The sequence below is a fragment of the Pinus tabuliformis genome, chromosome 3_1, assembly GCF_031772625.1.
Source record: "Pinus tabuliformis cultivar Carrire ecotype Pingquan chromosome 3_1, CPIR1, whole genome shotgun sequence".
Lineage (NCBI taxonomy): Eukaryota > Viridiplantae > Streptophyta > Pinopsida > Pinales > Pinaceae > Pinus > Pinus tabuliformis.
In genome coordinates this window covers 605,337,883-605,350,390 of record NC_142301.1, presented here as the reverse complement: position 1 = coordinate 605,350,390, position 12,508 = coordinate 605,337,883, and positions in this window count along the sequence as shown.

Genomic DNA, 12,508 nt, shown 5'->3' with positions numbered 1-12,508 from the left:
CTCCAGGAGACAGCTCCTGATCCAAGACTCATAGCATATCCTGAAGTAGATACCCCAGTTTCTTTGTCTCCATCGAAGTCTGAATCAGAGTATCCAATCAAGTTGAAGTCGTCCACCTGTGTATACTTGATTCCAAGGTCTTGAGTTCCCTTCAAGTACCTTAGAACTCTTTTTGCAGCAGACCAATGTCCCTCACAAGGCTTTTGCATAAACCTGGAGAGGATTCCAACAGCAAATGAAATGTCTGGTCTGGTAGTAGTGAGGTAGATGAGACTTCCTACAAGCTGTCTATACTTTGTTGCATCCTCAAATTCCTTTCCTTCAATAGATGTGAGCTTCAAGTTTTGTTCCATTGGAGTAGAAAGAGGATTGCACTCTGTCATGCCAAATCTGTTTAACAAATCTCCAATGTATTTCTTTTGAGAAAGAAATATGGATTTTGGATGTTGGGTTACTTCAATGCCAAGATAGTAATGAACATAGCCCAAATCAATCATTTCAAAACTTTTTCCTAATTCTTTCTTTATGGATGCAATATAGCTTTCATTGTTCCCTGTCATTAAAAGATCATCTACATATACCACAAGATATACAACTGTTTTGCCAACTTTCTTGACAAATAAAGTTGCATCATCAAGATCAAAATGATTGAAGTTGAGTTTCAGAAGATGCTCAGTTATTTTTTCATACCAGGCTCGTGGTGCTTGTTTGAGGCCATACAAGGACTTCACAAGTTTGCATACTTTATGTTCATGTCCTTTCACAGCAAATCCTTCAGGCTGGGACATAAAAACATTCTCTTTTAGATATCCATTCAAGAATGCCATTTTTACATCCATTTGATGGACTTTCCAACCGTTCTGAGCAGCTAGTGCAAAGAGTGTCCGGATGGTGGCCCATTTTGCTGTGGGGGCAAAAGTTTCCTCATAATCGACCCCTTCCTTCTGTGCAAAACCTTTTGCCACAAGCCTAGCTTTGTGCTTGTCAAGTGAGCCATCAGCTTTGTATTTGTTCTTGTAGACCCACTTGCAGCCAATTGGTTTGGTTCCAAATGGAGTATCAACTAGCTTCCAAGTGCCATTCTATATGAGGGCATCATACTCCTTCTGCATCGCTTCTTTCCATTCATCATAAGAAGCAACTTCTTTGAAGGAAGTTGGTTCAAAATCTGTAGACAAGTTCAATTCACAATCATAAGTAACATCCATATCAACAGGTGAATTAGAGTTATCTACATCACCTCCATCTTGTCGGTTTGTATTTCTAGTCCCTGTTTTTCCAATTTCATCAGGATGAACACTTTCAAGTGTCTTTGTCAGCCACTTTGGGGGACCTTTCTGAGATGGTCCAGGCTTCTCTGTTGATTGAGTTGGGTCTGAATCAAGATTGAGTCTCCCAATTCTATCAATTACATCACTTAAAGCATCATCCGCTGTTGGAGTGTCATGCAGGGGAGATTGTTCTTCAGAAGAAGATTCCACATGTTGATCTAGTATAGGAATCCCCCCTTCAAGATGTGGAATCTGATTATCAAACTCTTGGAATGATTTCGGTTTTGTGAATCTATCCAAGCAACCAAGTTGCCGCTCAACAACACTGTCAGATTTGGATGATTCAAGAAAAATGACATCTCTAGATACAACAAACTTTTTATTTACTTCATCATAGAGATGGTATGCTTTAGATGTGTTTGAATACCCCAGGAAGATACACTTACGACTTCTAGCACCAAGTTTGTTTCTATGTACCTTTGGTATTAAAGCATAACAGGTGGAACCAAAGATCCTGAGATGTTTTACCGAAGGAACATGTCCATACCACAATTCATAAGGAGTTTTGTTTCTTATAGCACTAGATGGACATCTATTCTTTATATATGCAGCACATAGAACAGCATCAGCCCAAAACATTATCTTTACATTTTTGAAGAAAAGCATGGATCGTACCATATTCAAGATTGTTCTATTCATTCTTTCTGCTACACCATTCTGTTGGGGATTATAAGGTACAGTTGTTTGATGTTTGATCCCATGTTGGCGAAGATAGTTTTCAAATTCATTTGATGTATATTCTTTTCCATTATCAGTGCGAATAGACCCAATATGAGATTGTGCATCATTTTCAATCCACTTATGAAAATTCTTGAATGTTTGAAAAGCATCAGATTTGTTCTTCAATAAATAAACCCAACACATTCTGGTGTAATAATCAATAAATGTCATGATATATTTATTTCCATTTGCAGAAGGAACAGGCATTGGACCACATAAATCTGAATGAATGAGTTCAAGCTTCCTATGTGCTCTTGAATGTGAATCATGAAAAGACTATTTGCTATGCTTTCCTAGAATGCAAGCATCACATTGCTTATGTTTTCTAGGAATTGTAGGCAAACCAACAACACCATTTTTCTTCAACAAGTGGAGACTATCATAGTTTAAATGTCCAAATCTAGCATGCCATAATAAACTTGACGGAAGTGTACCTTCTTCATGATGAGAAATATATGAGAAATGTTGTGCATGAGCAGAGGTTCCTTGCAGTTTAAGAAGTCTTTCTTCTTCTATACCCCTCATAACAAGTGAGTGGCCAGATGCCTTTCTTACCTCAAGTTTTCCATCAAACATATGAATGGAGTGACCTTGTTGGCGGATGTGGACCAAGGACAGCAAGTTTCTCTTGAGCTGTGGGAGATATAGAACATGATCCAGAAGAAAGTCTGGAAGACCAGGCAGTTTAAGCTTGATTGTGCCAAGCCCTGATGGCTTGATTTTTGACTGATCTGCAAAGTATACTGCTCCATCAACATTGTCAGTGAAATCTTCAAAAAAATCTTTCCTATGAGTCATATGACAGGTTGCTCCTGAATCAAGCAACCAATCATTTTTCGAAGAAGCAAGTGAAGCATTAAACAAATCTTCATTTACTCCAATGTTACATTGTGCCTCAATACAGTGAGCGGATTCAGGTGCTTTACCTTTGTCTGTGTCATCAGTTTTACCTTTCTGCTGGTTTCTTCTCTGCTCAATTTTGTCCCATGGTAGTTTGCATGTAGAAGCATCATGTGATCCATTTCGTTTGCAGCGAATGCAATGCAGATCTGCCTTTTCTGCTTGAGAATGTCTGCCCCCCCTGCCTCTGAAGTATCTTCCTCTTCCTTTTCGTCCACCTCTTCCTCTTGTAGAATCTTGAGCAGGATGCTTTTCTTTATGAGCAAGGCAAACAGTCTCTTCAGAAGATTCAGGGACTGTTTTCTTTCCAAAGGCTTTCTCTCTTTCAGCAAACTTTTTCACAAGAGACTCAAAGGTTATGTCTTTAAGATTTCCATTTGCTTGTAAAGACTCAAGATAATTGGAGTAGGTAGGATAGAGTGCTTTGAGAAAGGCAATAAGAGAGATATCCAGCTCAACCTTAGTGGATTTAATATCATGCATTATAGACTTTATTTCAGATGCAAGAGCAAGGGGATCATTATTTTTCAGTTCAAGAGTGAAGAGTTTAATCATGAGCTGAACAACTTCAAGTGCAGAATGTGAATCATAGAGTTATTTCAGCTTTTGTAAAGCTTCAAAGGCAGTGGAATAGGATGAAATATGACGAATTACTTCTTCATTTACAGATGCTGCGATCAATGCATAGGCTTTGCTGTTCTTGTTTTCCCAAATGAAAAGTTCTTTATCTGATGTAGGCTGCACAGGGTCTTTGTCTTCTTCTCCGACACACACTCCTTTCCACAACTCATTGTAGATGAGGGTGTGTTTTACCATTCGAGACCATTCAGAATAGTTCTCCTTGCCAGTGAGAACTATTCCGACCATAGAGATGATTGAATGCATTCTGTAAAAAAAAATACTTCTGCTGATAAAAAAAAAATCCTTACGTTACAGCCTTCAAATCCTTCTGATATTTGCTAAAAGCATCAGCATTTCATTGTACATATCACTGCAATACTACTATGTTTTGAAAAATGCGCAATGGATCACTTCAATATATCACTTCATTCTATAATATATCACTTCAATATATCAATATATTATGCAAATGCGCAAGGGATCACTTCACTTCATCAATATATCACTTCAATAATCCATATATTATGCAACACTACAAATGTTTTGATATATAAAACACCCTGACTGATATAACTTGAATGCTTTGAAAACTGCCTTGAATGATATATATGAATACTTTGAAAAAACAGCGCAATGCTTTAAAAAACTGTTTATAGAGACGGCATAATACTACAACATTACCATTTTGAGAAGCTTTCCAAATCTGGATTTCGGAGTGTATCCACTTAGAGCATGCCAATGGTGCTCACCCAAAGCTTCTAACTTCTAAGCATTACTGTGGTTCATCATATAACAGTGAAATCCGACTATCAAACAAAACAACTAGAATTTAAATCATGAATCCGTGATTCATCCTGAAAGGGCTGCATTTAGTGAACTGTGAAATTCAACCCCAATTTGGGCTTCTGCCTTCTCAAGGTCAGTTGATGCTGAACTTAACTTCAGTGTATACTCAGCCAATCCTTTCTGGACTTGTTCACGATCAATCCTGTCCAATGGAGCAGCATATCCTTGCTGTCGTGGGTTTGGCCCCTTCTTGACGGCTCGAGCATGTAAATGAAGAGAATCCTCCGGCCAGGTTAACTTTCTGCTGAGATTGTCCAGATTAACGCAATCCCTCGCTTCCTTGAATGTACATTCAAGATCATCTGCACAAGCGCTTCACGCTCGGGAACCTTATGCGGCAGCTCTTTTGCAATTTGCACAGGCAAATAACATGTTAGAGGTGATTAATGGGGATATGGAAAGACTTTCTCATTTGTTGAAGAACCAGGAACTCTACGATTTTCTCATCAATCCTATTACGAGGCGCAGAGTGGATTGGTAGACTGGTATCTTCCGTCTGAAGGTGTAACGTTTGAATAGCTCAGTGCTTATGGGCGCTAAAACGGTAAGATACGTTCATAAAAACAATGCGCAGTCTCTGGCGTTCATGTTAGTCAGAGAGCGCAGAGAATCATCATTGAGACGCAGGACAGAGGCGTAGACAATCAATGATGCTCAGGGCAGAGCAGCGCTCAGGACAGAGGCATTATTAGAGGAGTTACAAGGAATCTCGGACCTGCGCTCTGATACCATGTCAGGCCAGGGTAACTCCAGAATGAGCAGAAGAAAACTGATTGCATAATTCATTAGCTAACTATCATTTATATACATAAATGGGACGGATCAGTTCATCTTCTTGATGACTGTTCGCGTTCTAGTTCACCCATCCATTGAGGATTAGGTGTCAACAGGAAGACAATTAAAAAAGATCTGGTACGTATGATTAAGAATGTCTTCAAAAAACACAAAGTGGGGGAAAACACAAAAACTTCTCACTTGGCCCTCATCCCCAAAGATCCAAATCCTGTCTCCTTTGACAGATTCAGGCCAATTTCTCTATGTAACTCCTCATATAAAATCATCACCAATATTTTGGCAAACCAGCTAAAAAAAATCCTTCCTTGTATCATTTCGAAAAACCAAGGGGGCTTCGTCTCAAAAAGGCAAATAACTGACAATGTAATCCTCATTCAAGAATCCATCCACAACAGCATCCAAAACAATGAAAGAGGTATGGTTATAAAGTTGGATATGGCTAATGCTTTTGACCGTGTTTGCCATTGCTTTCTTGTTGCAACTCTTCAAAAGTTTGGCATTTCAAACAAGTTTATTAGGATCATCGAAGCATGCATCTCCAACCCATGGATCACAACATTGATTAATGGAAGGCCCAGTAGATACTTTCGCAGTACTAGAGGAGTGAGGTAGGGATGCCCACTCTCCCCATTTATTTACATCATAATGGTAGAAACACTTAACATACAGCTGGAAAATCAACGAATGATAAGGGAGATTACTGGCATTAGAATTGCTCGAGGTGTTAAAGAGATTAATCACTCTCTCTTCGCTGACGACACCCTCTTGATTGGGGGCGCATCTAGTATAATTCCTAGAAGGTTCAAAGAGGTGTTAGATGACTTCCTAGCTGCCTCTGGAGGTCTTTTGAACAAAAAAAATGCAAAATATACACCTGGAATGTGTCAAATAACATCATGCAAAGGATATCCCACATATTGGAAATTCCAATACAACAAAAATGGAGCCATTTTATATATTTGGGATTACCTTTGGCCAAAGAAGGGATTAAGATAGAGACCTGGAATAAACAAATTGAGAAAGTAAGAGGGAAAATCCAAAGCTGGGGGATGATGTGGTTAAACTTGGCTGGTAGAACCATCTTAATCAAAGCTCCCCTTTCGGCTTTGCCAATCTATCAGTTTGCTTTAACTTTGGCTACAGCTAGCATTCATAAGCAAATGGAGCTTATAATAAGAGGTTTCCTTTGGCGGGGGGGGAGACAAGACTCCAAAAAGTTCAGTTTGGTTCGGCGGGATCAAGTGACTCTTCCCTTCAAATATGGAGGGATCTCCATCCACCTCCCAAACATAACAAACAAAGCTCTTGGAATTAAACTTGTCTGGCACATGCTAATTGGGCAGGATCAGTGGTGGGGAGAAGCCTTGGTCAAGAAATATCTTAATGGGCAGAGTTCCTCGCTGATTAATGGGCTGATCCTGGATCGTCCTTGTACCCAAATTTGGAGGCTTATTAAAAAAACCATTCCCCACATCAAAGATCAATTCTCAAGAAATCCTGGAAACGGAGAAAACACTTCCATTTGGAATGATCGAATTATGGGAGCAGCACCGTTAAAAGGACATCACAATCTGAATGATCTCCATGACTGGTTGGAGGAGAAGGGTATATCTTCCTTATCCTCCATCTCGGAGTGGGATCAAAATAGATGGATTACTTGGAAAAAGCCTCCTATACCAAATCGCCTCTCTGATCAGTGGGAAGAATTGAAGGCCCTACTATATGGCTCAGCTCCGATAAACAAAAAGAATAAGGACAGTTATATTTGGGACCCCAGCGGAGGAATGTACACTGTCAAATCTAGTTACAACTTCCTTCGTAATTATAGCAACTATGATAATTGGAGCCTCTGGCCTGCTGTGTGGAAGAACGCTTGTCTTCCTAAAATCAAGTTTTTCGCTTGGACCCTTCTAAAAGGGAGGATTCTTACTGCTGAGAATTTGAGGAAAAAGGGCATTCATGGGCCTTCAATGTGTGTTCTTTGCCAATCAGAAGAAGAGAGCACACAACACCTCTTCTTGAACTGTCCCATTGCTAGACAGTGTTGGAAGCAAGTTATCAACCCCCTTGACTTGAATATTGAGCCAATTGTACAGTTGTCTCCTTTACACAAGAACTGGGCTCACAGCTACCCTTATCCTAAGCGAAATAAGGCTACCATTATAAGTATTTGGAAGTGTCTCCCCTCCACACTTTGCTGGCACACCTGGTTGGTAAGAAACAAGTGCATCTTCAAGGGCAAAAAACCAAGCTCAGGGATTATTCTTTCCAAAACTTGCGCCCAAATTGTGGAAATGATCAGCTCTAAAAGTATGCCACCCCCGGATCAAACCATCTGGACACTAGTAGAAAGGATTGGTACAATAAGATCCCCATGGATGGCCTAGCCAAGAATTATATACCAAAGAATGTTGGAAACAAGCAAGCAAATTGGAAGCTTCGGGGTAATGAAAGGGAAATAGAGGGGTGGATCAAAAAAAAAAAAAAAAAACTACATCCTCTTCTTTGATGGAGCCTCAAAGAACAACCGCAGAAAAGTTGGGGCGGGTGGGCTAATTTTGGATCAGCAAGGTGAAATAATTTCAACGTTTGAATGGGGGCTAGGGACTCTATCAAACAACAGAGCAGAGGCTTTTGGTTTGCTAATGGGAACCAACATCCTCATAAAGCTCCAAGAAAAATATCCCATTATTATTGGAGACTCTTCTATTATAATAACAACAATGGATGCTGGAAGATAATTTAAAAATCAAGCCTTAAATAAGATAAAGCAAATAACTATAGATAATGTCAACTTGCTCGGGAAAGTCATCTACAAACATGTGTTAAGAGTTCATAACCAAGCAGTAGATGCCTTAGCCAACAAGGCAGTGGACAGAGGGGTTGGGACAGCAAGAGAAAATAATGATGTCTATGAAAAACCAATACCATAACCAGTCTTCAATGGTGATCTGGCCCATAATACAAGACCTGGGAAAAATCATCACACATTTGAAAAAAGAGGAAATCAGTACAATGCAGACTCAGAGCACGATAATCCATCATAAGTCTGACATAAAAAACAAAGAAAATCTGTCTAGAGTAGCGTGGAAAATCTCCCCGGTTCAGAACAGTAAGCAGAGTATCCTTATGCCAAAGAAATTCCATCCTCAAGACATGACAGAAGTTGGCAAAAGTCTCTTCAAGTGCAGGGGATCTTGTTTTGTCACGAATTGCAATGACTTCACTGCTAGGAGGGTTCACGAGGAACTTCATATCAAATATTATAAGAAGCATCCCGGGATCAGGTTTCCTCATAAGAAGAAATATCTTAGCAATGTTAGCATAAGTTCTTCAGGCCGCAGTGTCTATTACAGGAGGTTTCCAGGGAGTTTCATAAGTTCCCACTTTTCCCTTCTGTGCGTTGGCAGAGGTAACATTGTTTTGGTTATTTGGCTTCGTAAATTTTCAGCTAACATCCTGTTTGTTCCTGTGGTCTCGTTTAGTATTATGCACAGGGTATCTCAAGCTTCTTCAGTGGTGCCCTATCATTTTCCTCCGCTCAATTCCTCTTCACACTCCCAGAACTTTATTCAATCTCCTAGTCACTCCTCTCTCCCATCTATCATCAGACCTGTGGGCTCCAGAAGTATATGTGATCTCTCTATCTGGCTGGCTCTTCCTCGTTGTCTCATCCCTTCTCACTTAAGCACCTTCACCCTCAAGCATCAGCTCCAGTTATTCTTTAGTGAAGGTCTGCATTCCAAGCACTCCTCGGGCAGCTTCAGACTTTCGAAGCAAGGGAAAAATTTGGCCAAGAATTTGAGAACTGCTGCCTCCTACCCATTCACGATCAGAAGACCTCAAACACAGAACTGCAATAAGGATAAGAAGAGCTCCTCCCCTTTTTTCAATATGTCTGGTAATCCTTTGGAACAGATTGAGAACAACAATAGCTGCGCACTTTGCAGGGAAAACTGCTTCATGATTGGGTGCTTCATCAAAACTCTCAATGAGCTCAGGGCTGAAATGGAAACTGAAAATAAATCCAAGAAGAAAAAGTTCGAGAAGCAGAAAGCAGAGATCGAAGGGCTAAAAGAAAAATGTCAACATTTGGAAGAAGCGGTGAGCTTCATAAAGACACTGAATCGAAGCGAGCAAGGCGAAGCCTCGACCAAGCTCAGCAACAAGAAAGACAAGCCCCCCAAGGATTCTGTTAATCAGTTTTGGTGACCTCTTTGATAATTTCCTATGCTATGTAAATTTTGTTTACTGTTAGGACAGTTCGTCCGACAATATAGTCGCTGTGTATTTCAAATTCTAAGAAGCAAGACCAGTGATTGGGTGGACGAGACTACATTTCCCTTTTGCATCTCCATCATCGATCTTCCCTCTTCACATGCACTGGGACCTTGTCCCCTCGTTGTTGTTTTATAATATATCAGTACCCAACCTTATCAAAAAAAAAAATTCATACATACAAAAATGATCTCCTCTAATACATTAATTCTTGCAGACCATTTAGCTTTTATTTTCCTTAGTCTTTTAGCCACTAGGGTATTTTATTGTGATCTACGTCACTCACTAAGTGAAGTAACATTTTCAATAAAAGTAGATAATTTATTATCTGAAAAACATTGACCATGCTCAAGCTCTCAGACTTTTGAAATAGTCAATAAAAGAAGAGATTTTTTGCACTAGAGCTCTCAAATGGAAAGTTAATTCACATACATCTTCGACAATTTCTAGTAATTTACTAATAATTTTAAAAATGTAATATTTGACTCCATTGAGGAGGTGGATGGATTTTGTGATCTTGTCAGGTGTTCCAAAGGTGCATGTTGTTACTTTTGGCGCTTGTATTGAAAGAGGACATATAAATAAAGGGACGCGATTAAGAAGTTTTTCTAAATTTTTTATTCTTCTTTTCAATTTTAAATTTTCTATATCTGGCTCAGTGACCAAATGTGATAATTTTTCTCTTATGGTTTGATGTAATTTTAAGAGCCCAATAGAGCTTACGTTTATCTTGATATCTTTGTAGCTACATGTCTAGTTATCAAGTAATTAACTTCTCTCACAAACAAATCTTGAATTTGGTAGAAATGCAAGGGAGCTTTGTGTGTCCAAAAAAACTAGATACCTAAACTATATTGGTTCTTCCTTAGGATTAAAATTACTTTTATGGGTTAATCCATTGAAAATATGACAAGTTACAAGATTTGTTATTAAATTTTCCATCAAGAAAAACCTACAAGTTTTTGACAAATTCACCAACTAGAAGACTAGCTCATTTGAGATGAGGTTTTCCCAGTGAAACAAAAAGTCTTTTTCTATAAGAATAATATAGAACATAAAGTACAAAACTTGTAATATTGGATGTAGTCTCTCATCCCATTACTTAGAAAAAAAGGCAAGAAAAATCTTTGTAAGGTTCCACAAATATGGAAATATCCAAAAAATAAATTTCAAAGGGAACCTGTGAGGTCAATGAGATGAATTCCTGAATAATGCTCGTTCTGCTAGCTTGAGAGTTTAGGAAACTTTCAGCTTCATGCAAATTTAACATCTTATTTGGCTCTATGAAATTGAACATTTTTTTGAATCCTTGAGGGGCTAGAGGAATTAGATTCCTCTTCACTTCTATTCTTATTGTCCTTATCTTCAGATCAAAATGCCATGCCCAAACGTAGGCTATTTATTTGAAGTCAAAAAAATTCAGGGACACATGCAACATTTTCTTATCCACTAGTCTAGAATTTTTTATTCTACTTATGTTCGATCAATAAGTTTACTTTACAAGTGAAATCTTTTGTCTTGGTAGGAAAGCAAATTAAATGTGTCACTACAAATTACTTCCTTCTTTCTTTTGGTAGCCATCTTCCCTTTATACTTAGGAATATGTGAGTAATCACCAACGTTCTTAGTGGATCATAGTTATGATTTCCTCATTCTTCGATATAATTACCAGTTGTCATCCTTTCCCATGTGAAGTGGGACATGATAATAAATATAAGTTAATACATTAAGGTCTCCATTTGTGGGAGGTGATAGAGGCATATCTTGAAGTGTTAAAACCATCATGCCCTTTTAACTCAGAGATTGATCCACTTTTAATATTCTTTATATTATTATCACAAGGAATAGGGAAATTAATGCGCTGATGTGATTGTCCTGCTATGAAATCTTTGTGATCGTAATAGGCGTTGTATAGGTAATTAATTGTTCGGAGGGGGAAGTGCAAAGGAGTGGAGTGTGTAGGAAATGAAATGTGCAAAGGAGAGAGGTATGCAGAGTGGTAAATGTGTTGAGTGGAAGATATGCACAGAGCGGGGAATATGAATTTTTGTTCCACACATGTTATATTTGACTAAGTATAAAAATATTCAATAGAATGAGTTTGAGGGTCAACACAAGATAACTTTATACATGCACAATTTATAACATACACAGGGGAAATCGATACTAAATAATGAATTTATGAAAAGGGAAATAATAATCTCACAATTGTATACAGTCCATTTACAAATCTCTCTCATTCTCTCCAATCTCACTACTCTCTAAACTCTAATTATTACCTAAGAGATTTTTTTTAATAGAATTCTCATTCAAGTATAACAACCTAGAACTAATTCCTACTTTCTCTATCCAAATTTATCTAATTTATCTTTTTTACATAAGAATTAAATAATATTCCACTAACTCCCTAACCATTTTGATTCATTTTAAACTATATCTAATATATCTAATTTAATTATTACAGTTTCAAATAAATTAGAAAACCCAACTTCCTTTGAAAATAAGTTAGTAACCAACTCCATTAATAAATGGGCATTGACCTAAGAAGGTAAAAAAAAAAAAAAGGTGAATTTGGTTTATGGATGTCCCGGATCAAGTAATAGCATATATTTTATGTGTATAGATACAAGGTTGTCACTTGCTTTTCATTTTTAGATTGATACTAAGATTGTGTTTCCATGTCCATGTAGAATATTTGGTTTGTGGATGTCCCGGATCAAGTAATAGCATATATTTTAATATTTTATGTGTATAGATACAAGGTTTTCACTTGCTTTTCATTTTTAGATTGATACTAAGATTGTGTTTCCATGTCCATGTAAAATTGTTGGAGACATAGTAAGTGCTAAACACCAATACTTATATATATACACAAAGTATCATGGATTGATTGATGCATGTCCATGGTGGACAATGTTAAACAATTATTTACATAAATGCGAATAAATAGTAGTCATTCTGGTCAAGTAAAATGTAGGTTTATGGTATAAATTTGACTGGGAGTGTTACTTATAGAG